Source organism: Phasianus colchicus, chromosome 9 (genome assembly GCF_987193195.1).
Source record: "Phasianus colchicus chromosome 9, bPhaCol1.hap1.1, whole genome shotgun sequence".
NCBI classification, from domain to species: Eukaryota; Metazoa; Chordata; class Aves; order Galliformes; family Phasianidae; genus Phasianus; species Phasianus colchicus.
Genome location: NC_143444.1, coordinates 15,880,551 through 15,903,448, shown reverse-complemented (window position 1 = coordinate 15,903,448; position 22,898 = coordinate 15,880,551). Strand labels below are relative to the sequence as shown.

The window sequence follows — 22,898 nt, the reverse complement described above, 5'->3', positions numbered from 1 at the left end:
CTCTTCTCCAGATCTTTTAAATACATTTGGGTCTGCATTGGACCTAAGCAATGTGAAGTATTGAGGCTTCACCTTTTGCAAGAAAGTCTATGACTTGCATGTGAAGCATCATTCAGTTCTATTTTGGTTGCCTCTTGGCTGTGAGTGCTACAGCTTGTGAAGGAAGTTTGGGTACTCCAAATGCATTGCTCTCTAGGATTCGCATGGACAGCTTTTTGGTAAGGGAGTGCTGTGAAAGTTTCAAGCCTGTCATAGTTTCAAGTCTGTTTTATGCAAGCTGGTGAAGAGGCATTATGCTTGAATGCTGTTCTGTGACATTCATAATGGTTACCCTGAGATGGGAAGATTTTACCCCATCCTGCCCCTCCCAACAAAATTTCCCTGCCCCATAGTGATCTTCTGCTCTTCTCCCATCCTCTGCTCCTTCAGAGCAGAGCTCCCATGTCTCTGGCTGGTATATGTATGTTGTCTCTTTTTTTGTTTTTTACTCAATTTGTTTTGTTTTAGTTTAGAAAAATGGTTGACCACAAATTTGTTTCATGCTGATTCCTATAAATTGTAATAGTAGCCTGGCTGACCAAAGAGTAACCATGCAGATAGGAAAAAAGTTGCTGCCAAACACATGTGACTGTCACGGAATGCACCAAGAACTCTCTTACTCCTGTGTAGCCCTGCTGACACTGAATGCAGCTAGAGGTAGAGTAGACAAGATGTGAAGAAAAGAACATAATGTTATCCTTGTTGAACAAGATGGATCACTTCTGTTTATTCCTAGAGATATGTAGGATTGCATTTAGGGCTCTTATGAGAAGCAATCACTAATGTCAGCCCTTCTTTCCCCTAGAAAATGGACAGACTGTCTCTTTGTGACAAAGACTCTCTGACAGGTATCAAAGCAAGTGAAGCTTGCTGTGTCACGCTTTGCAGGAAATAAAATTGGACTCATTCTATCAATCTCCTTCTCTAACCTTCTTTGGTTTTTCTTCTGCACACCCCAGAGGATGTGATTGTTATTGGATGTATTTGTTTGCCATGTCAGTCGAGTGAGCAGCTTTACTCTGATAATGCTGCAGCTTGTTCCAAGCCCTGCTCATGCTGTGTCCACTCATGACACAGTCACGAGTGGACACGGTACATCATTCCCAGCCTACAGGTGTGTGTATTCAGATGAAAACCTAGCTGTTACTGCTATGGCATCTCCACGGCAGAATTTCCTTTTTGTGTGTGGTCATTGTGGCTTTTGCTCCTGTTCTGGCCTCCATGGCTGCTTTTGACAGAGCTGCAAAAGCTCTGGTGTTCTGGATAGCACCCAGATAGCTGCAGAGTGGGGCTAGGAGGTGACCAGGTGCCCTGGTTTAAAGCACTAGGCAAAAATTGAAATCTTCAATCACTTGGATGGAAAGAGGATTTTCACTCTTCGTGTTTGTAGATTCCTTGAAATAAACCTAACTCAAATCAATTTTTCAGTTTAAAAAAGTTCATTCAGCCCAGTAACTAGTTATGTAACACTTGCTAGTGCACAAAGTGCATGAATACAATTAGAAGCAATTCTAGCCTTATTAACAAATACATATTATGCAAAGAAAGCCTCTATTCTGAGAATTTTCCCTGAATTTTGCTTTTCTTGTATCCAGTAAGATCCAGACAGATTTCTGGATCCTATTTAAATCAAACTACTTGGCATTTGTCTGTCACTTTGTTAACACAGCTTGTTTTGCATAGTGCCACTTCACAAAATGTCTGTGGCGGTGCTTGGGGCACTTGCTGCTAGTGACAATAAACAACAGCCCAGGTAATGGCACTGATTTGTGTTCAATGAAGAGAAGTGAAGGAGTTAAAACTTCTCAGAAATGGACTGTAGATGGAACTGAGCCGTGCCGATGCTGAGCCTCTGAGATCTATTAGTTTTGACAACCTCAGTTATTCTGGTGCTTCTCATCATCTGTAAAGTTAACAAGGGCTGATAAGAGATGATGAGGCACCACACGGGTTTGTATTTCAGAACTCATAAATATTTCACAATACCATTTTTCTTACAATCAGATACATTAATTTGTCGACTGTAGATGTTGCTGAATATTCACTTGGTGCAGAGGTTTAACAAAGGCACTGCAAGGATAAACATTTTTAAATCAGCAGATAGAAGCCACGGGTTGTGCTGTGTGCTCAGCTGTTACATGTTTTCCAATGCATGTTTTAATTTTACTGAAATTGTTGATTTTTTTGACCTGCTTTCTTCCTTGAAAATATATTATGATTCATAGGCACTCCCCTCCTCCAGCTGTATTTTTATCCCTTTTTGGTGTGACTTAGTAATTTCATAGTAGTGAGGCAGATACCCAAGGGTGAATTTAATTTGAAACAAACCTTACTCTTGGCAGAATGATTTTTTTTGTGAGGGGATCAAACAATGCAACATACAATTTTCTCAGGCTGCACATCACCTGGAGATGCCTGCAACTCAAATTAAGTAAAGGTGCTCTTTGAAGCACAAAACATTTCTGTGAAATATAGTGTGGACAAACTCTCCAAAGTAGCAGTTATTCTTTCTCCTGCTATAATAAGATGGAGCACACAAATATCACTTGATTAACAGCTGCAGTATTAATTTCCCTTTTTGGTTGCTTGACTCACAGCAAGAATCATGTCAATGCAGCAGAGAAGCAATTAAATTGATTTTAATCTTTGTCGGAGAAGATAACATGGCTCTTTCTCTTCTCATTTAAATAATTAAAGTTTCAGCAGGTATTATTTCTGGCTTTAAAGAAATTGGTATCTTAATGTAATAAAATCCTTGTAATTATACACTTAATGGGTCCTAATAAGTTAATCATGGTTTTTCATTTAAAATGTTTTTTTTTTTTTTACTTATTAAACTTTTATTTGCTTTGATGGTTATTCTTTTAAGAGGGTTGAAAATATTGAAAAAATAAAGTTCTGAAGTCTCGTCTCTTTCATATTCCTACATAGCCTTTCAAGTTCACAATCAGTGGAATAGTTACATTTCAATATATGCTTCAAAAATTCTTATCCAGTGAAGGTTTCTGTTATGTTACAGTTAATTATTTTGTTGAAAAAGCTTCACATAATGAGGAAAAACAAATATTCTTTTATGTTCCTGTAGCGCAAACTCCAATTCAGCTGGAGTACAGGGAACATTTTCATCCCCTTTGATCCAAGCTGTTAGGCAGTGTTTGGGGTCCTCCAGGTTATTCCCATTAGGTGGAAAAATGGATGGCAGAGTCAGGTGCACCTTTGATGTGATGCTCTGTTTGCATGGGGTGGATACGCAGTCTCTGTTCCTGCACCCAGAATGAAGGCAGTGTCTTGCCTTACTGAGCTTGGCAGCACTTTACCCCCAGCTCCTTCTTTTGGTGATGACTTGAAATGGTGAACTATTTTTTTTTTATTCTCCTTTTGTTTTGATTTCTCTATTTAGAGCAGGAGTGCCCATCCACCTCATGTTGTTTGTTCTTGTGTTCTGGCTTGGAAAGGCTTAACCCTTGTGGCTGAGAAAACGACTTAGCTGACAGCAGACTGCATTTCTCCTAAGATGGAATTCTTTTGCTTTATAATGATTCGTTTCACCCAGGAAAAGTCATAGCAAAAGGCTTGGTTGATTTTTGGAGAGGGACGCTGGCCTGGGAAGGACTGTCCCCAGGTGATTGCAGCACAGAGACCTGCTAAGGACTGTGTGTTCTTTGAGGGTATCTGTGGACAGTACATCAGGTGGTGCTGGAAGGGGCAGACCCTCCACGAAGTCTCACTGTTTTGCAGAAGTGATGGTCCATATTCTCTGCCATCTCAAGGTCTTTAGTGTGTATTTGCCCAACATAATGGCACAAAGCTGTGTGTGTGTGTTTGTGTCTCACGCTGTAGGGTTGCCAGATCAAGGGGTTGGGGGCAGCTAGTAGTGTGGGCTGGCTTGTGCTTTGAGAGGCTGCGGCCCACCTCTCCCATGTTCCTTTTTCCAGCGGGGTAGTGGTTGGAGAAAGGTAAACATACAAAGGAGAAATTGCTTTATGAGTTTTAATACAAGAAGATTTAGAAATAGTTGAGATACAAATAATGAAGTTTGGTTTCTTGTAAGGTGAATTTGGCCTTGTTCTCTCAAAATTCCAGGTTGCTCAGTTACCTTAATGGAAAATGTTTTGTTAGTGATGGTATTATTCGGCTTTGAGTTTGAGCTGAAATTGAAGTAGGTTTTTTTTAGTACAAATTATGGTAATGATGAGCAACACCACACATAAGCAGCAGGGAGCACACCAGCATCTGATTTATGTCCATGCTCAAGAAGAGCATTATATTTCTCTTATTAATTATTGTATCACTAGGATACTTATGATTTTTTTCTTTGTCTAGAAAAGGACTTCATGTTTGCTTTTTGAATAGGTATAAAATCTTCTCAACTAAAATATCTTGTTAGCACTGCTATGACTTGGAAGCTTTATCAAAGTGATGGATTTCTCTTTCCTCAGATTTCTTTACTGGAAATGCTCAACTCAATTTGGACAGGGGACTAGACTTAACAGACAGTAAAGTTACATGAGTGCTGCTCATGGGGCCTGTGTGTATTACCCCTATATCCCAAGTACTCAAATGGTTTGAAAACAATAGTGAGAGAAGCAGAGAGAAGCACTTGTTCCCAGTATCTCTCAGCCTGGTTCTAATATCTCTGCAAGTAAAATTAATGCAATGTACTTGCTGGATTCAAGATTTACATTTCTTTGTTTGGGAACAATTTTCACTTACTTTCTGAGCTCCAGAAACTGCTGTGTGTGATTGCAGCTATGCACACAACAGTGGTACAAATATGTTTTCATAGAACAAACACGGAAGTGAAGTCTGCAGTTCTCCATCTCCAGTTGAAAAGGAACTGTCAGGCTGAATGAGTGAGGTTATCAAGGAAAGAAAGATCCCCTTTTCTGTGGGCAAACAGCTTATGTGTTCTGTTCCTCTGTTCCTCTGAACCTCCCCTGTTCGGGCAGTGCCTCTGTGTTCTGCATAGGTGCAAAAATGTTCATAATCAGACTGAATCTGTTTCACGGGGTCTAATATGACCAATTAACTTAGTCTCATCTCATTTGTATCATTGTGCCATATGGTGTGTGTGCAGGAAGAGACAGCCCAGACAGGAATTTTATGGGGAAGAATTGCAAATAGGGAAGGGAGAGAGAAACAGGGTTATTAATCAGCAGAGACGGGGTTCTTGATAAATACGTACTGTTTACCCTACGTAGTGAAAAGATACGTAACAGATGCTGAATTCTTTAGCGATTCTTTGGCAGTGTAGCATGCTTGATATCAACAGGAGTATGAACAATGTAAGTGATGTAGTATGTAGGAAAGGCTACTCTTTAAGAACCAAGTAGGAAAGGATATTTCTTGTTGCCTTGCCTACCGAGTCATTACTGTGAACATTACAGGCAGACTGCAGATAAAAGATAATACTGTCTGAATGGACTGACATTAGCGATTATTGTCTATATTTTGCTCTTTGTTTTTCCTCCTTCATAATCTCTGCTCAAAATATGATTGCAATTGCTTTCCTGGTGTAAGTTTTTGTAGGACAAATCTACTGTGCTGTGCATCCTCAATTGCATCTTAAGTTCTTGATCAGAAATACAGAGATATAAACTTCTATTGGAGACGTTATTTTAAGAACAATATCTTTTTGTCACCTGGGACTCTTAAATGGTAGCCAGTGAATATTTACCACTGGCAGCCCAGTGCAGGAATCGTTTAACTTATCTAGGCAGCAGATCTAAATGCTGATCTTCTTGTGATTAACATAAATGAAGGCTTTCAGTGCTATGAGAATTTTGCAGGCTGAGATTTTCCTGTTTTCATAGTTCTATCAGTGCCTCCTTGCATGTCAGATAAATCCAGAAGCCCCAAACCAGGAACCTGAATTTTTGCTTTCACTTAGAATTTGTCTAATATTGACATGAAATTGTTTGTGCAATGGAAATCACATGGTAACAGACATCACTTCTCTGATAGATGGATTTGTCGTATTTGATGACGTTCAATTAGGAACCGATTTGGCAAAAACTCTTTACACTGCATAAGGAGTCGTATAAAATATTACAGTCAGCAGAAATCCATAGCAAATGCCTTTAATGACTGTTCTATATGAAAAGCTATGAACTTACATATCACATATAGCAATACCTCAAATCTTCATCACTGGGTGTATGAGTTGTGTGTTAATAATGCCCTCAGTAACTATGTGTGACGCACACCGTTATCAGAATGCAAAAGATTTTCAATCTTCTTTGTCACTTCACTTATTTGAATATTTTATCTGGAAGTTGGTGATTGAAATCAGCTGGTGTTTGTGTTCAGAATGAAGCTGTATTGCACCTTGCATCTTATCTGTGCTTGAGCTAAACAGCCTCTGCAGACACATTCCTTTTTTTTTTTTTTTTTTCCTCCAGTAGCAAATTCTGATGACCTGGCAGTAGCATAGAACCAAAATCTTTCTTAGATTCTGCAGATCCAATGGCTGCATGTCATAGTTGGCCATACCTTACTTTGTCTTCATCTACCTTTCCAGCTTCTCCTTGATATTTCAGGTGAATTTTACTTTTGGAATCTGCAGGATGCTGGCAGCTTGTGCAAGAGGGAAGGAAACTGGAATTCCTGATCTCCATTGGGCTCATCATGGCATCTTGGGCCCCTGACAGTCCTGAATTCCTTGGTAGAATATGTCACACTAGTGGTACTAACAGCATGAACAGCTGTTTGCAGTTAATTTGTGTGTTCCAGACTGAACATGACCACCTTGCTTTTGCCCTCCTTGTGAAATGGCCCGTTCTCAATGCTATGAATAGAGAGTGTTTAAAGCAGCAGTGGGAGGATGTAATGTGGTAATTACTGTGATGGAGGGCAAGAATCTGTTAAAAAAGGCAGAATTGTGGTTGCAGTGCACAGGCCTTTAGGGCACAGTAGTTACAGTAATGGTAAGATGTGAGACTCTGGGGAAGAAGCAGAGAATAGGTACTGACAGTTAGATTTGCTTCTCTCAGCTTTTATGTATTTGTCTGAAGTTTTACTAACAATCACTGTTTTCTTTGCTTTATTTTAAGGCTTTTTTAAAAATCCTGCAGTGCTTTGGTTGAGTGGTAGATGGAAGTGCTCGGTGGAAAAGGATGTGTTAGTTGCACAAGAGGCTTTTTGTACACAGAGTTGTATACAGGGAGGCTTATGATTCAGCAGAAACACAGAATGCAGTCCACTCACCTGTGTCTTATGTAGTCTGTGTTAGAGCACTGGTTCATTCTGTGGTATTCCTCTTCCTATGAACTTGTTCCTCACCTACGTGTTTGGCTTCTGACATGACCAAATCAGCACCTGCCAGTTCTGGCCCTGCTCTCCTTTTGAAATGTTTAGCTATTCAGATTGGCTCCCATTCCCATATCTTGTGTACACTTGGACTCCAGCAGTCACTTCATATGGGATCTCCAGGAAACATTTAGCAGCAGCTGCTGCTCTTTTCACAAAGGACCCAGCAATTCCATCATTCCATCCTCAAAATAGTCCTAGACTTACTTCTAGTTTGCTGTGAGATCTGACAAGCATACTTGCCTTACAGCTTTGTTTTCTTCTGAAAGAACAGACCAATAAAGCACAGAAAAACTCTTCTTCAAATAATTTTCTCATTCATATAATTCAAATAAGTGAGGGACTTTCAGGCTAGAGGAACTCACAAGATGATAAAAACACCATGTTTTTGGTTGCATCTTCACAAACCTGTACATTTTCTGCTCTTTGCTGCCCTGTAGGGCAATCTTCGTGTACCATATGCTGCTATGTTTGTGCAGTGACAGCCAGCAGAACCATAACTGCATGAGCTGACCAAGAAGTGTGCAGCGGGTGACTCTGCTCTTCCAGTGTGAGAAATAGCCACCGGTACTGGTAATCAGTAAATAAATTATGAATTGGCCACAGATGCAACACACATACTATTGTAGTAACTTCTGCAAACTCACATGTCACTCTTTTTGCTTTTAAATGCATTGCTTTATCATACCAATGAGAACACTGTGTAATACGACATCTTTGAAAAGATAGCTGCATAGATGCACCTGGGTGACCTATCTCATTCCGTTTATTAGTTTGTCATAATGTCATCTTTTGTTCATTGCCTAACTATGCTAACTTTTTCTCTATGTCTTAATTGTTCATTGCAAAGATTTTTTTCCCAAACTGGTAGTGCTTCTTGTTGAACCTCTCTGAACCTATTGTATTTCTACTTAATGTTTTTTTTTTTTCCTCTGAAATAATTGACCATGAAGGAATCCGGTATCAAAATTAGGAATAATGGCAGCTTTAGTCTTATTTTTCTCTTATACAGCTTAATGGCTGTCACTGGTGATAGGATAGTATCTTCACTATTCATGTTTTCTCCAGCAGAAACAGGTAAGAGAAAAGGAAGAAAGTAATAACAGAGGAATAATTTTGATGGAGGCAATATTCTTTCTCACCTTGCTATTTTTTTAGCTAGTAGTGACACACTTGTCTGTTGTTTCCCATCTATGATATTAATATCATGATATTTATCTATGAAATATCTATGATATTTACTAATATCGTAGTAGCTAATTATGTCTCTACTCACATGTAGCTGGGGACCATGAAGTCTAACACTTAGGCTATGTGGTATTTTATGTCACAGATGGTCATTCAGGTGAAGAAAAACTTCTTGCTGTGACCATGCTTAGCTGCTGTATGTGTAATTCCTTTGGGTTTATAACTCATTCCATCACCTGTATGAATTCTAAGTGAACCCACTTCTGAGATTTAGGAGATGGGAGAAAGAAAATGTGGATTAGCTTGAGCCTTGTTGACAGTCTTGCTATCTCCTATAGCCCTCCTTCTTCACCCCAAACTCTCTGCATCTCCAAAACTATTTCTGCTCAGTGTCTGTTAAGGGCAGCCCAATGATCTCCTGTGCAAGGGATGCCGAGGTCTCAACTCCCACTGGCTGCTGCCTGATGGATTTTTGAACAGCAAATCAAATGAATTATTGAGAAACAATTGTGATGTGCCCCAAATAAGAGCATTTTATCTTCCTATAAATATGACTTCAACATTTATAGTTTTGGAAGTCTAATTTAAAAATAATTCAGTGCTTTTCTGTTTAATTCTCTTGTGCTGTTGATCTGGGAGACTTCAAAGCTACAGCAAAAATAAGGTAATAAAAGCAGACAATGGCTATAGTTATGTATTGCGTATCATAAATATTTGTCTCTGACTGGTTGCATTTTAGCTGGCTGAGGAAATGTAGCTCACTGAAGGTGGTTACCTTTGTTTGAAGCCAACTGAGACAGCACCAGCACTCAGTAATTATAGCTGTACAGTTTCCAGGAGACTCCTTCTTCACCAGACCTGTCGTCTCGTGTCCCCATTTGTAACACTGTTCATTATAACCAACCTGCTGCCGTCACTCTGGAGCTTTCAAAAGGTATTCTGTGGGCTATCATGCTGCAGGATGTGGATAATGAAATAGTTAGACGTGACTTGTATTATAATAGTCTCACCTAACTTTCATTTGGCTTGAAAAGTAGACTTAAGAGTGAAAGGTATTTTATGTTTTTAATAAGGAGTCTCATATGGTATTACCTGCTGTTTTTCATTGTGTGCCTCTTCTCATGGTTTCCTTTTGAGGCACCTGATAGAAGAAGAGAAGTGAACATCTCTTAATCTTAGAGCTTTTTGAAAAACTGCAGCGGTAATCAACATTACTGATCAGTAATTTCCAACTGCAGTGAGAGTGACTGAAAGTTTTTACATCTGTATTTTAGCTCTTAAAGAGATAATAGTTTGTTTCTTGGTGAAAATAGTCCTTTCCACACACACACGCGCACACACACGCACAAAACCCTTAAAAAAAATCTATAAATCCCCAAACAAATAATATCTTTAATAATATATTAGTGTATTTATTTACAATATGTGTTTACAACCTTGGAAAAATTAATCTATGTTTGCAGTGTCTTAAGTTAGGCTGTGAAGGCTGCAGTGGAAATGCTAAGTCAGGGCTTGAACCAGTGATTGAGCACTGGTGGGAAGGCAGGGCCAACCCAGGGGAGCTCAAATGCCTCTGAGTGACTAGAAGGGGTGGAGCCAGAATCCACCCTTTCCCAGACTTCATTTCAGGGTTAGCTACGGAGGTGAGGGGATCTTGCTGGTAGTCCCTACATACTTGAGGCCTTCCAAAGGTAAGCAGCTTTTTCCCTTTGTTTCTGTGCTCATGACTATTGTGTTTTGCAAATCCTCACTTGCCACAGTCTAGCACTTTGCTGCTCTGCTGTCATTGCTGCATGTTACAAAGGTGTTGAAGGAATTTGTGCTGTCCTGTGCTCCTTGTAAAGCTTCAGAAATTCTTACAAATGTAATGAATGGAGAAAGTATCAAATTACTTTGATAGAGGTCATCCTTAACATAGCTCCAGTCACATCCTTCCTGCTGCAGACCCAGATTGGCACAGGGCTGAGGGTAGGATAAATTGAGAGTGAGGTTGAGCAGTGGAAATAATCTCCATAGGAAATTGAAAATATAAATATGATTTCTGAAGTTGTGTTAATAACTGTACCAGATCAGTTACAGGGAAGAAAACTCTGTTCCCCCACATGGGCAACTGCACCCTCAGTGGAAGAAAAGTGGTAAACGCAGATACAATTTATGTGATTGGCTGAAATGTGAGCTGGCAGAAAAAAAAACCATCTCTCTCTGGGAAAGTTGGACGTGCCAATGGAGCAAAGCATGTTGAGGAGTGAGCAGCTGGCTGCCTTCCTCCTTGATTAAGGACATCTGCACTTTGATGTGTTCTGCTGCCAACTTGTTTTGAGTGGAAAACCAGGGATACCGCACCAAAAATGCTACTTTTCATGGCATTATTTGGTAATGGTCCTATTTCTTGTAAGCTTTAAACTTTTATTTTTTGCGCTGTCTTCTTCTTAGCATTGCCTGAAAGCTGAAAGTGATGGAGCACTCTAATGCTCAAAATATGAGTTGATCTGAGTAGAAGGTAGCATTACTTCACCACTAGCTTGTTTTGACAGTTCTTGGTGGACTGGTTCAAGTGCTCATGTCAATATTTTGTTATGTAAATTCTCTTCAGCTCTGCAGAAAGTATTCAGGTGATGGCTGGATTTCAAGTTTGTTTACTTGATATGGGAAAGACATATGTATGGGAGAAAAGCATACGCCTGACTATGAAAAGATCTTCATGTTTCTCTGTTTATAAATAACCAGGGAAGGAACTGGAGACATCCGAATGGTGATGGCTTCAGATAAGAGGAAGCCAAAATTATTTAATGAAAGAAATAGTCTACTTATTCGTAGAAACTGAGTGGAGTCCAGTCATTCCTCAACAGCCTTTTAATCACTACTTCTGCCTCAGTGTCTCATTCTAAACTTTGCTATTGGTGCAGTTGCAGCAGATAATGGTTTGTTTTCAATTCCTTTAGCCTGGCAGTACCTATGCAGTATGAAAGGGACCACTGCCTCACTATATTAAACAATTCAACAAAGTATCCTTAACTACAGGAGATTGAGTAAGCTGTAATGTATACTGTGACTAGTGGATGTTACAATATACTTTTTCTGGACCTGAAAATATTCCTATTGAATGTTGTTTTAAGAAAGGTGTCTGCAGTGGGACATAATCAATCCATTCAAGTCAGTGATGAAAATGTTTGAATTCAGTAAGACCAAGGTTCAACCCATAGCTTACAAATCAGATAAACAGCTGTGAAATGATTAGATCATTTACAAGCTACTCTCCAGCATGGTGCTAAAACTTTATGTGACTTAGGCCAACTTGGTAAAGCTGTTACATTAGAGCTGTGATTGGCTGTCCTGAGCTTCACAGCTGTAAGTACTGATGGACCTCTCCTCTGGTGGTGTTCAGTACCTCTTCAGTGTTTTTGCCTGTGTTGAAAAGGCAGGAGTGGTATTAGTCTAAAACCTTGGTCTGTGGGGAAATGACTTGCTGCTCCCTACTCTGTGTAGGAAGACCTCTGGACACTGACATGGATATACTTCACTTTATGTATGGATTTCTCTGAGGTCTGAGATACTTATGGAAGAAATGTTCCTTGGAAATGTCAATCAGAACTTTTCATTTTAATAACATGCCTGGTTGAATTCAAAACTGGCATTTTATATTGACACTGCGCATGAACTGACATGTCATTATACACATGCTAACTGAGATTTATAAAATAATAAAATCACTGTGGTTTAAATTTCCACAAAATATTGATGGAAAAGGTGTTATACACTTATGGGAGTAGCTTACTTGCTAATGTGCTTGCCATTTTTTACTGACCTTATTGTGAATGCAACCTTGCTGCAGGCTCCTGCAAATTGGAACTCTGCTACAGTATTTCTGTTCAGTTAATACCTGCAGAACCACATACTTACAGTAAGAGCACTCTCTTCTTCCTCCCTCACTTCTGGAATACATTAGCCTAATAACCAAAATGACAGTCTGGAATAATACATCTTTATTTATTGATGTATTTCTTGGTTCTGCTCTATGATAAGAGGCATAGTGACTTCATTCAGGCAGTGTACGACATTGACAATTTCTTCCCACCTCGTTGTTCATCTACCTGAAAGAAAAACAGCTTGAATCAAGAAAGAGTTTTCCTTTATTTGTTAAGTTAAAATATAGCTATGTTAAGGGAATGTGAAGGTTCCTGAGGGACAATCTAGAGGAGGACAAAATTCCAGGATTAATGTAATAATGATTCAGGAGCTTCATGCTCCTGACTCTACCTTCTGTTAAAATTTACTTACTATTTCAGGTACACAGCCTAATAATGCTGGTAATGCTATTTCAGTTTGAAATGCTCAAGTGTAAGAAAATTTAGTTCTCTCAGGGGAAACTGAAGACAGAAGTCTGATTTTTGTATCTACTAAGTAGGAGGGGATGGAATGATTGAAGGAAGATGCCAAGGATGTACTCATTTGGGATAAAGTTTTCCTTTGTTTAATTTCTGAAACGTAAGAACCAAAAATGGGAATGAGATCACTTCATAACAGCTGAAAAGCATTGTAAAGTGACTAAAAATTGGAGGAGCATTTCAACAGCTGTTTGGTATTATTGTTCAACTGGAAAAGAAAGAAACAAAAAGGCTGACCTTTACCTGAGGTCTTCTAGTGTGTGTTGTTCTTCAGGTGTTCATTTGACAACGGTATCTGGTGATCCTAGGCTGAGGATATCTGATAGGGTTGAATTACATTTTTGTAGTTGTGGCAAGAATAAGTTACATGGTTTATTCTTTTTTAATCAGTTCACTGAAAACAATCATTCTAAAACTGTATCGGTGACTGGGTATCAAAATCTTGATAATGCACTTAAATAGAAGACCGTGTTTTTAGAGGAAAGTGGACGCTCACAAAATATAACTAAGGACTTTGTGCTGATTCTTCTGCCTCTATTGAACTGTAGTGGTTTGTCCTGGAGATGGTTTCTTTTGTTTTGAATACAGACAACATGAAGGCTGAGAGTTGTGTATATCTCTGTGAACACTTATTTTTAAAAAGAGAGAAATGGTGATGTCTGCAAAAGTAACTTGTAATTTTCTTCTGAATTTTCAGGCTTCGTGTAATTTCTGCGTAAGGAATTTCTACTTGTGTTTCAGTAGAGCAAGGTGAGATGGTAGCTGCAGAAATGATCTAAAAAATTTTTTGTAGAGGTAATTAATTGGCTATTTATGTGGAAGCAACAACTCCAAGAAATATGCCTCTGAAACTGGTAAAGTCAAGTTGCCCTCAACTGATTGTGTTGAACTGAGGGCTGTGAAAAAATACAGATGAGCCAGTCAAAGCCATCCTGGGCAGCAAGTGTCAGGGTCATTAAAGGCATCCTTCAGATACAGTAATGAATTAACTTTCTAAGATAGTAGAGACAGAAAGTGAGAAAGGAACTGAAACTGTGACACTTGTCTTTGAATTTGAAAAGCACACAGAAATTGAGGGAGAGCAGTACTGAGGTGTTAAGGGAGGCACAGGGAGCTTGTAATGATCTTGTCGCTTGTATTCCACGGTAATGTGCAGTTCTTCCCTTCCTGCAGAGATTTCTATTGAAATTACCTATATCTATTCTCTTCTAATAAACCTGCTTGTAATTAGTTGAACCCGAATCGGTTTCTGAGATTTTTTTTTTTGTAAAGAATAACAGAACTAGCTGTTATCAAGAAAAATGAATCTCATACAACTGCAGAGAGGCTGAACTGGAATAAAAGTAGTATTTTGAGGTTTTTTAAGAAAGAATATAGGATGTTTCATTTAACTTTGAAGAAACAGGGGAAAACAACTTGGTGGTTTTCTGTGCTGATGAATAGAAACACTGCAGGTTGTATGAAACAGTGGTTTGTTTCTATTAGAATAGAAAAAGTATGTTGGTGGGTTAGTGATGTGTACTGAGCTTGGAAGCATTAGAATATACCATGGTTTAAAAGTTAAAGTTATTTTGGTTCAATAAGTTGCTTATTAGTAGCTTTGAAACGAAATAATGATGCTTTAGATGCAAACGTTATGCATTTTGAGGACGTAACTTGTAAAATAGTTCAATAGTTTTCACATGATTAACTACTTTGAGCTTGAAACCTAATAGATATTTTCTCCTTCCCTTTTAGAAATGTCAGAGGGGGACGTATTATGAACATTAAAGGAAATAACAAGACAGACTGTGTTCCTCTAATTCTTTCCAGAATTATGTACAATTTTACTAATGTTATTGTTCTCCACTTGCCTGCCCCCTCTTTTTATAGTTGTGCATGGATTAGTGTGCTAAAATGGAAATGTCATTTAGGGTTAAGCAAGCTATTTCCATGGAAATAAAAATATTAGTGATGTCTTTTTGTTTGGGGAATGTTCTAGAAAACACAATCTATCAGCTTTTCTATCAGAAAAATCATGATTCTATCTAGAAAATCACAACCTATCAGTTTAGACACAGACCAGAAATAATGATGATATTTGCAAAGGAATGCTGTGCATAGAGGAACCTTTGTACTGGGATTTTCAGGACTGTAAATAAACAGCTGCTGTTCATATGCGTGTGTATATATGTACACACAGATACCAATGTCCCAGCATTTAGAACTTTTTGTTACCATTTCAGTTTTCCTTTTAAGATAGTAGATGTTCATCAAACCTAAGCATATCTGTGGGCAACTTTCAGTCTGTGAGCTGCTCAATGTCATTTGTAGATTTAACCATATAACTAGTTCCACTCAGCAAGTAAGTACTGGCTGTATAAGTGTATATAATCTTTATGAGACTACTGGCTTCTTTGAGATTATTCACAATTGAAATTCTAAATAAACTTAAATACTTGAAGAGTCAGTGATAAACTAGTATCATTTAAATGTCAAAACTTATTTTTCTGTTTTGTAATGATCTGTGGACATACAGTATTTTTTTTTGATGGGTGCATATTGATGGCTCTAGTGAAGCTGAGAAATTATACTGCATCTTGGCTAAAAGCACGTTAGTATTCAGTTTGCTTTTGCTTTATTCTCTTGAGTGCTTCCAAATGGTAAAACCAGCACAGGAAAAGTAAACGTGCCATAATCTGATATAATCACTTGTCTTTATTTATTGAGAAAAATATTCAAAACTGTCTTCATATGCTACTGTTATTTGCATTGTCTACACTAATGAGTGTAAAACTGCTGTACCAAAAGACCATTGTTAAGCTTTATATTTTTATAAACAGGAGAGAAGGTGAAGCATTCCCTTCAATAGCAGTAGATATAAAACAATATTTACAAAGACTTTATAAATTACAGTTTTTACTGATGAGGCATATTCACATAGCTGCTCAATTTATTTACTCAAGAGACCAATTTATTTTGCTACCTCAGTGCTAACTGCTTCCATTGACATCCAGGTCTGCTCTGACCAAGCAACTGTGACAAGCTGTTTATTGAACTGTAAACAGGCATTGTCTGACTCTAAACAATGGATTTATCTAATTATGAAGCCCCATGCATCATTTTAGTCTTCTATTGCTGGATATACAAACAAGATTTTCATGTTATTAAAAAAATAATTTAAGTCTGGGAACACCTGACAGTTCTGCCCTGCAACTTAATAGACTTGTAACTTGCATCTGAAGAGAACTGAATGTAATGTTCTGACCAAGGTTTGCTAGGCACTGTGAATTCCTGGAAAAGGACAAAAAGAGAATTGTTTTTATAGGAAAATATGAGGGAGATGGAATAGCTGAACAAATTCATTGCTTATACTGTAAATGGATCTTGTGTCATCAAAATGAACTCTTAAAAATTACACCGACAGAAGAAATACAAGCGTGCTTATGGCAAGCAAAACTTGATCCTTGAGAAGTAGTAAACTTTCTGGTTTAGAAGAAACTAGTAACAAAAATTGAATGGACCCACTTGAAAAAAACTTTCCATTCTTACCATTGCTTTGTGTCAGAAGATAATTGAGTGCAATCAATGGTTTTTGTCTTCAGCTGTTGGTAAGTCAGCTTCTCTAGGAGGGCTACAAGCAGTAATGCCAGATAGGATTCAGGGCTTATACTCTTCTGTGTTGACATGACTTTATTTTTTGGCAAGAGAAAACTCGCCCAAGATAAATGAAAAGTTTTGATGCCATGACGTATATATATAAAGAGACAAAAGAGGTAGAACTATGTGTATATTAAGGAATTGATCAACATACTAATATGTTTTATTAAAATATATGTAATGTTTTGAGGGAGGGCAAATCTCCTTCCCAGTGAGAACTTGTACAAGCAGTGCTGTTTGTAAACAAAATTTGCTTAATTCATCTTTATCACTGAAAACTTTTCAGATTTCTTTTCAAGGCATAGCTTAATGATCTTTTATAATTTGTTTCCCACATTAAATCCCTATTGGTAGTTTCACTATGATTTCCTTATGAAATATGAAACTCTTTAAAATTTAATGGTGAATTAATATTAATTTAATCAAGTATGTTAATATTAAAACTATTAATATTTCATTTTCTACATGGCCGTGCAGGTTTTTGAAAACTGATCCAGTGTTTTCTGACAAACTGCTCTGTTATACAAAGGCTATTTTGAAGTCTCTTTGCTCACGTGGTTCCTGAGTGGTAGCCAGACTGCTGGGGTCGCTGCGTATTTTAATTCAGCCTCTGCTGAATGCAGATGAGATGCAGGACACAGGGAAGCTACAGAAAGTTTACCAAGTCTGATAGAGTCTGTCATTTCCATGTGCCTGGCTAGGATGTGCTTAAAAAGGGCCCCGCATGGTTTTGCAGGTTAATCTCTGTTTGCAGCAGGATTTGACTAGAATCAGAGCTGGCACGCTTTGGCTCCTGCGGGCTGTCGCTGACAAGGGGCTGTGAGGAGATGGACTGCCACCGGCCGGCTCTAAATGAGCCAGTTGCATGGAGCTGATAAAACCACAGATTTACTGAAGTAGACAGGTCTGTGCTAGAACGAGCTCCTGTCCCTATTGAAACCCTGCCTGTCACTTCCATCACTCATCTCCTGTTGCTGGCCCTGGCTGAATGCAATAGGGACACGAGGGATGTCTGGCTGTGGTGCCCTACTGCCCCTGGCACCAGGTAGCTGCTTGGCCCGTCTTGATGAGAATGTTTAAGTGGGACTCTCCTCTCCAAGGGGGCGCTTGCCTCCTCCTGTGCCTTAGCGGAGCATTGTTCTTGGGCTGACTGTGCTTTTCTGGCACTTGGAGCTGTCTCCTGGACAAGAAGGTGTCCAGGCAGACTTGAAGACTCTCACCCTGTTGTAAGAGCAGTTATAAGAGTCCTACTTGCTGTAAGAGCCAGACATCTCACTGGGTTCTTCCTATGACACTGGGAATCTTGCAGTAGCTCTGAATTGCTTGTTACAATGAAGTAAAGTAGATGGCAGCATCCCAGTTTTTACTGAAATAAGGGGCGTTCCTCAAGAGCTACCGGTGTCACAGAGATGTGAGTGAGGAGAGAGGCAGAGGGATTTGGTGCTGTACACGACCTTTCGAAGTAACACACAACAGAAAGACCTTATGGAGGTAGCTGACTTTGACTTTTCTCCACTGTCCAATAAAACCTGTCTTCCCATTCAGAGTCGGGCTGTAGCCAAGTATGTTGCAGATCATGTTTTCTTCGGTCATCTCAAGAAGCTGCCCGGGAGAGTCATGAATTTCTACTTTCTTTTTACAAGCCAGTCAAAATGTACACAGTGTGAAGAACACAACTGCACTTTGGTTACACTAACTCCAAGTTTAACTTTTGTACAGCATCCAAACCAGAGGGATTTGGATGGGAGATGAGAAAGTGTCCAGGCAAAACAAAACTCAGAGCATCTTGGATTTGTCTGTGCTCGGTACCAGAGGGAAGGCCATAGGACAGCCTTGTAGGCTGCCCTGGAGCCATCTGGAGCTGCTCACATCTGGTGTCCAGCAAAAATATATGAGAGGTTGTTGCTAGAGAGCTGGCTTGGAACAAGTAAAAGGAAGAAATGGGCTCTCTGTTTTTGGAGAGCAGGAAGATATCTGTGTTAATGGTGAAATGGCAGCAATGAAATGCAGAATTTATGGTTACTCTCAGCAGAAACAGTATGTGGCAGGCCAGGTGAAATATCAACTGATTGCTGGTGTAGTGGGTCACCTGTTGATGGGTTTGCCCTTATGGAATTCAGCTCTTCCACCTTGATTTTTAACCCATATGTAGATGTTGCTTTAAGTGCTAGTCAGAATGCTATAATAATACACCAAAGCAGCAATTGAGTAATGAATCTTGATATAATAAGGAAAACTCCAAGTGGATCTTTTTCTTAATGCAAAATTGGAAAATTCAGTTTCTAGTTCTTCACATTTAGGAATCAAAATCTTTGGGGATACATATAAAATAATGAGAAATTGGGCAAATGTATTCAAAATAGCTTTGACTCTAGAAGCAGACTGTGGCAGGCAGATGTACTGTCCTGGAACAGAAGTAATACACTGAATCATGCAAGGAACATAAAGTTAGCTCAGGCATTAATTAAGCACGGTCATCCTAAAAGAGGAATTCATGCTTCATCTTGGCAAGCTGCCCGTAAGAAAAAGATAGATCTGTCACAGTCTTGCGGACTGCAGTAATTAAGCTTTGAAATACTTCCCAGACTAAAACAAGGATAGCTGAGATGAAGCAAAGGGACGTTCAAACATCCCTTATGAATTGACATAACTCTTTCACTTCAGTCTGACATGCTTTACTATTTTTTTTTCCTATAAGTTTTTTTGCAAAATGTAAAGGAAGAACAGAAATTAGGAAATAATTACCAGAACTTATTTTTAATTGAAGCTGAGAGGCTAGAAAACAATTGCATGGAGTAGTCAGATCATTCTGTTTCTAGGTAGTGGAAAAGGTAGGAAATTAAATTTTATATCTCAGAGTAGTAAGAAAAAAGGTTATCTGTCTGGAGGTTTTGTTCTTTTCTGTCTGTGAAGAAGTTCTGTGGATGTTAATTGGATCCAAGCATCTTAAGACTTCAAGGATTTTAAATTTATTTCCAAATCCTGTCTGTCGGTTCAGATTCGAACCTGTGAGTTCTGCAGGAGAAAGATCTCCATCAGTGTTTCAGTTGAACTGCTTTAAGGTTTGGATTAGCAAGTAAATACAAAACAAAAGGTCAAGTTGATTGCACATGCCTGTGACTTAAATAGGATAAATGCATTGTATGGGTGTGCAGTCTCCAATTATAATTTCGGATAACGTGCTATCTTTTTAGATACATTAGCTCATGCAACCTATTTTTCAGTTAGAAAGCTCAGTCTCATTATAAGGATGCGAGGTTTTCAGGGACCCAAGATCAACCTTTTTGTAGTGCCCTATTATTCTGTGCTGTATTTCTGGTGTAATCCAATACTCGTCTCAGAAAAGTCTGCCCTCTGGCACAGTCCTTCCACTGTCATAAGAGTTTAGTTTTCTGTGATCTCGGTGGTATTTAACAATAAGGTCTGAACTGCATGTTTAGTGGAAGCTGTGGGAACATGGATGTCAAGTCCATTAATCATGGATTTAAAAAAAAAATCTCTCGGCTGGACTGTCAGCCAAGGATTAGCTGTGCCCCCACTGCAGAACCTATTCAAACAACCCACCGATTAGGTCAGCTTGTCCTTCTGCTCAGAGATTTTTTTTTTTAACAGAAACTGGCAGCTACAGCTATAATCCTTACAGTACTCGAAGTTGTGTATAGATATGTGATTGGAAGACTATAGGCTGCTCCTGTACACTGTTTAGTTCCTCGGTGTCAGGTTGACACAATTGCATAAAATCGATACAAAACGGTGTGTTCTGAGAAGCAGATAAATGCATGAGTTGGAATGTTTTCAGGGGTATTTTGATATTGGCTTAAAAGCATGTTGCTGTAACGCAGCAATTAATTTTTTGTCTGTCTTATTTGGAAAGCAAATGTTAACTATATATGCTCATCGGAAGATAAATCAATTGTTATAATGTTTTCTAAATATCATTATATATTGGAAAGATCAAGTTTTTGGTGTGATGATATGTCTAGTTATAAACATGCATGAGATGTACACAAAGAGATCGAGTATGTTCTGCAGACGCTTTGACTGGTTTCACTGCTGTGAACTGGTGGCTATGAGCATGAGCAGTGCCCCCTTTGGTTGCACCCGGTGAATTACTGCTGTCTTTTGAGTGAAATGCTGATGATTTGTGGTGGGCGAGGTGGGGTGAGGTTTTATTATTTATCTGGTTCAAGATGGCTAAAAACATCTCAGTGCTCAGTTGTGGCAGAAAGTTTTATTTTCCTTCACTGCAGCTCTCAATGTGGCTGTTCTGCATGGTTAACAATACAGTTCCAGAATTCTATTACTTTGCGAAGTGATTTCAAATGATTTCACTGCTAAATGCTCAGACTGTTGGATTTCCTGGTTTTCTGGATTTATTGTGAATTCTCAGAACCATTTGGCCCTATCCATTTTTATTTGCAGAATTATCTGTAATGTGGAAATAGGTGTTAATTGTTTCTCTAGCCACTGTTGTCACCTCTAGCCAAATCTGGTGTTTAAATCTGTGCCTTATAATCAATGCTGCTCTGGTGTGTTCCTGTGAGATGTCCCTCTGGCACATTCATTGAGCTGGGCTCCAAGCTCAGTTTGCAGGCAGAGCAGGTGGGGATGTTCTCACCCTACATCGGGCTCAATAGCGTTCTCTCACTGGCTGGCACCTGTCTGGGCTTCAGGGGTTCTGGGGTGCCCATCTTGAGCCATATGGCATGCATTACTTTGTGTCTAGGCCTGGCAGGTTCTGTCCCCTTCACCACCTCCAGCTCGGCAGGAATTTAATCTTGCTGCTGCTGGGAGTGGGCTGCTTGCTCCCAGTGTTGGCTTGGGATCTGGCCCTGGACCTGGCTGGCAGGTAGCAATGTGGGAGGCGTGCCCAAGGAGCTGGCTCTGTGCTGGCTTTTGAATGCACATCGAGAACAGCTTTAGCTTGAGCTCATCCTTGTGGTATGAAATGTTTGTAAGGTGTGCTCTTGGGTTTGTAGTTTGACACATTAAAATTTATATTTAAAATTTAATTATATGTATATTAAAAGGTTGAGGCAGAGGAGGAAAATGTAAAATGGGAATTGAAATTAAATGTCAAACAAAGGTTTTAGGGCTTTAGGGTCTGCAGAATTTGATGCACGTAGAATATAGCTTTAAAATGTATAGCAGCCTTAATGAGTTCTCAATATACCCGTGCTTCTGAAGCTCTTGAGAAAGCAGACTATTTTTTTTTATAATGAATACTAGGCCAAGCAGAGCAAGTTCTGAGATTTGATATTTTTCAAAGAACCATATATATAGTAAAATGATGACAATGGAACTTGTTTATTAAACTAATGCAGTGATTTTATCACTTCATTCTTGGTATCTTGGTACCTGATATGAGACGGCTGGAGTTGCCATGGTGACTGAACACACTGTTCCTTTCGTTTGACCTAAAGTTCAAGCCCCGCTGTTGCAGTAGAAATGCCAAGAACACCTTCACTTTTATTAAAAACAAAACTATCAAATACATGCAAAGAGAAAAATGGGCGAGAAAAAAAGACAATCTGACATTACACTGTGAAGCCAAAAAGGAAAAGAGCCTGTTTTCAATGACAGGACCAAGAAATAAATAACTGTTAGGATGGCTGCTTTTATATTGTGTTCTGTCCTCAAATTTAACTGCACTTGAGTTGATTTTCCACATCACCATTGTATTTGTTATTCAGTGTAGAAGTGACTATCCCCTATACGTTTGCCCTTATTCATTTGCTTTTAGAACCTGTTGGCTTATTCTGACCTGCCCAGCTCCATGCGTTGACCTGCTGCTGAGGCAGGAAGTGGTGGAGAGGTCAGAGGAGACTCCAATCAGAGTCTGGCCAGAGGAGAGCTTTTGCCAGCTGCTGTCTGGGGACTTGTGTGCTTTTTCCATCTGGCTAAGTCACTCCACACGACTTCGGGTCAGTGAATTTTTTTGAGGCTTTGATCCACATCCAAATAAAGCCTGTTTAGTTTTGGATAGAGCCCTGAAAATAGAAAAATTCTGGATATTTCTGGAGGACCTGCCCTCTCCCAAAGCCAGCTGAAGTGGGTGAGCTGGGATCATCTCCTGGAGTGAGGAGATAGCTACCGGTGTAGGGCAGGAGGGGCAGCTCAGCGAGTTCTAGAAGGAGGCCAGGAGATCATCTGAAGTCATGGGGCTAAACAGCAAGGAGGCTTTCCTGGAGGTTGCAAGGGGATGGGGTGGAACTTCCCACAAACTGGAAGTAATTGGAAGGTGCTGGGTCTCAGAACAAGCTAGAAGGCAGAGGCAGAGAGGGCAGACTGGAGGATGCTTTGTTGACTTCTCATGAGCCTTGCTCAGGAATCTGCATT

General features: G+C 39.3%; 1 long non-coding RNA gene across 6 annotated transcripts in view; it reads left to right on the top strand.

The window, feature by feature from the left end:
• LOC116243558 (uncharacterized) overlaps window positions 1-22,898 on the top strand; it is a 118,385-nt gene that overhangs the window by 38,716 nt on the left and 56,771 nt on the right. For 4 of the 6 annotated variants that reach the window (XR_016469225.1, XR_004170000.2, XR_016469226.1 and 1 more), the window contains exon 1: window positions 10,138-10,226. The exons of the other annotated variants lie outside the window; for them this stretch is intronic. This is a non-coding gene — a long non-coding RNA (uncharacterized LOC116243558). Of the gene's footprint in view, window positions 1-10,137; window positions 10,227-22,898 lie in introns of those variants that run through there. 6 annotated transcript variants of the gene reach the window in all.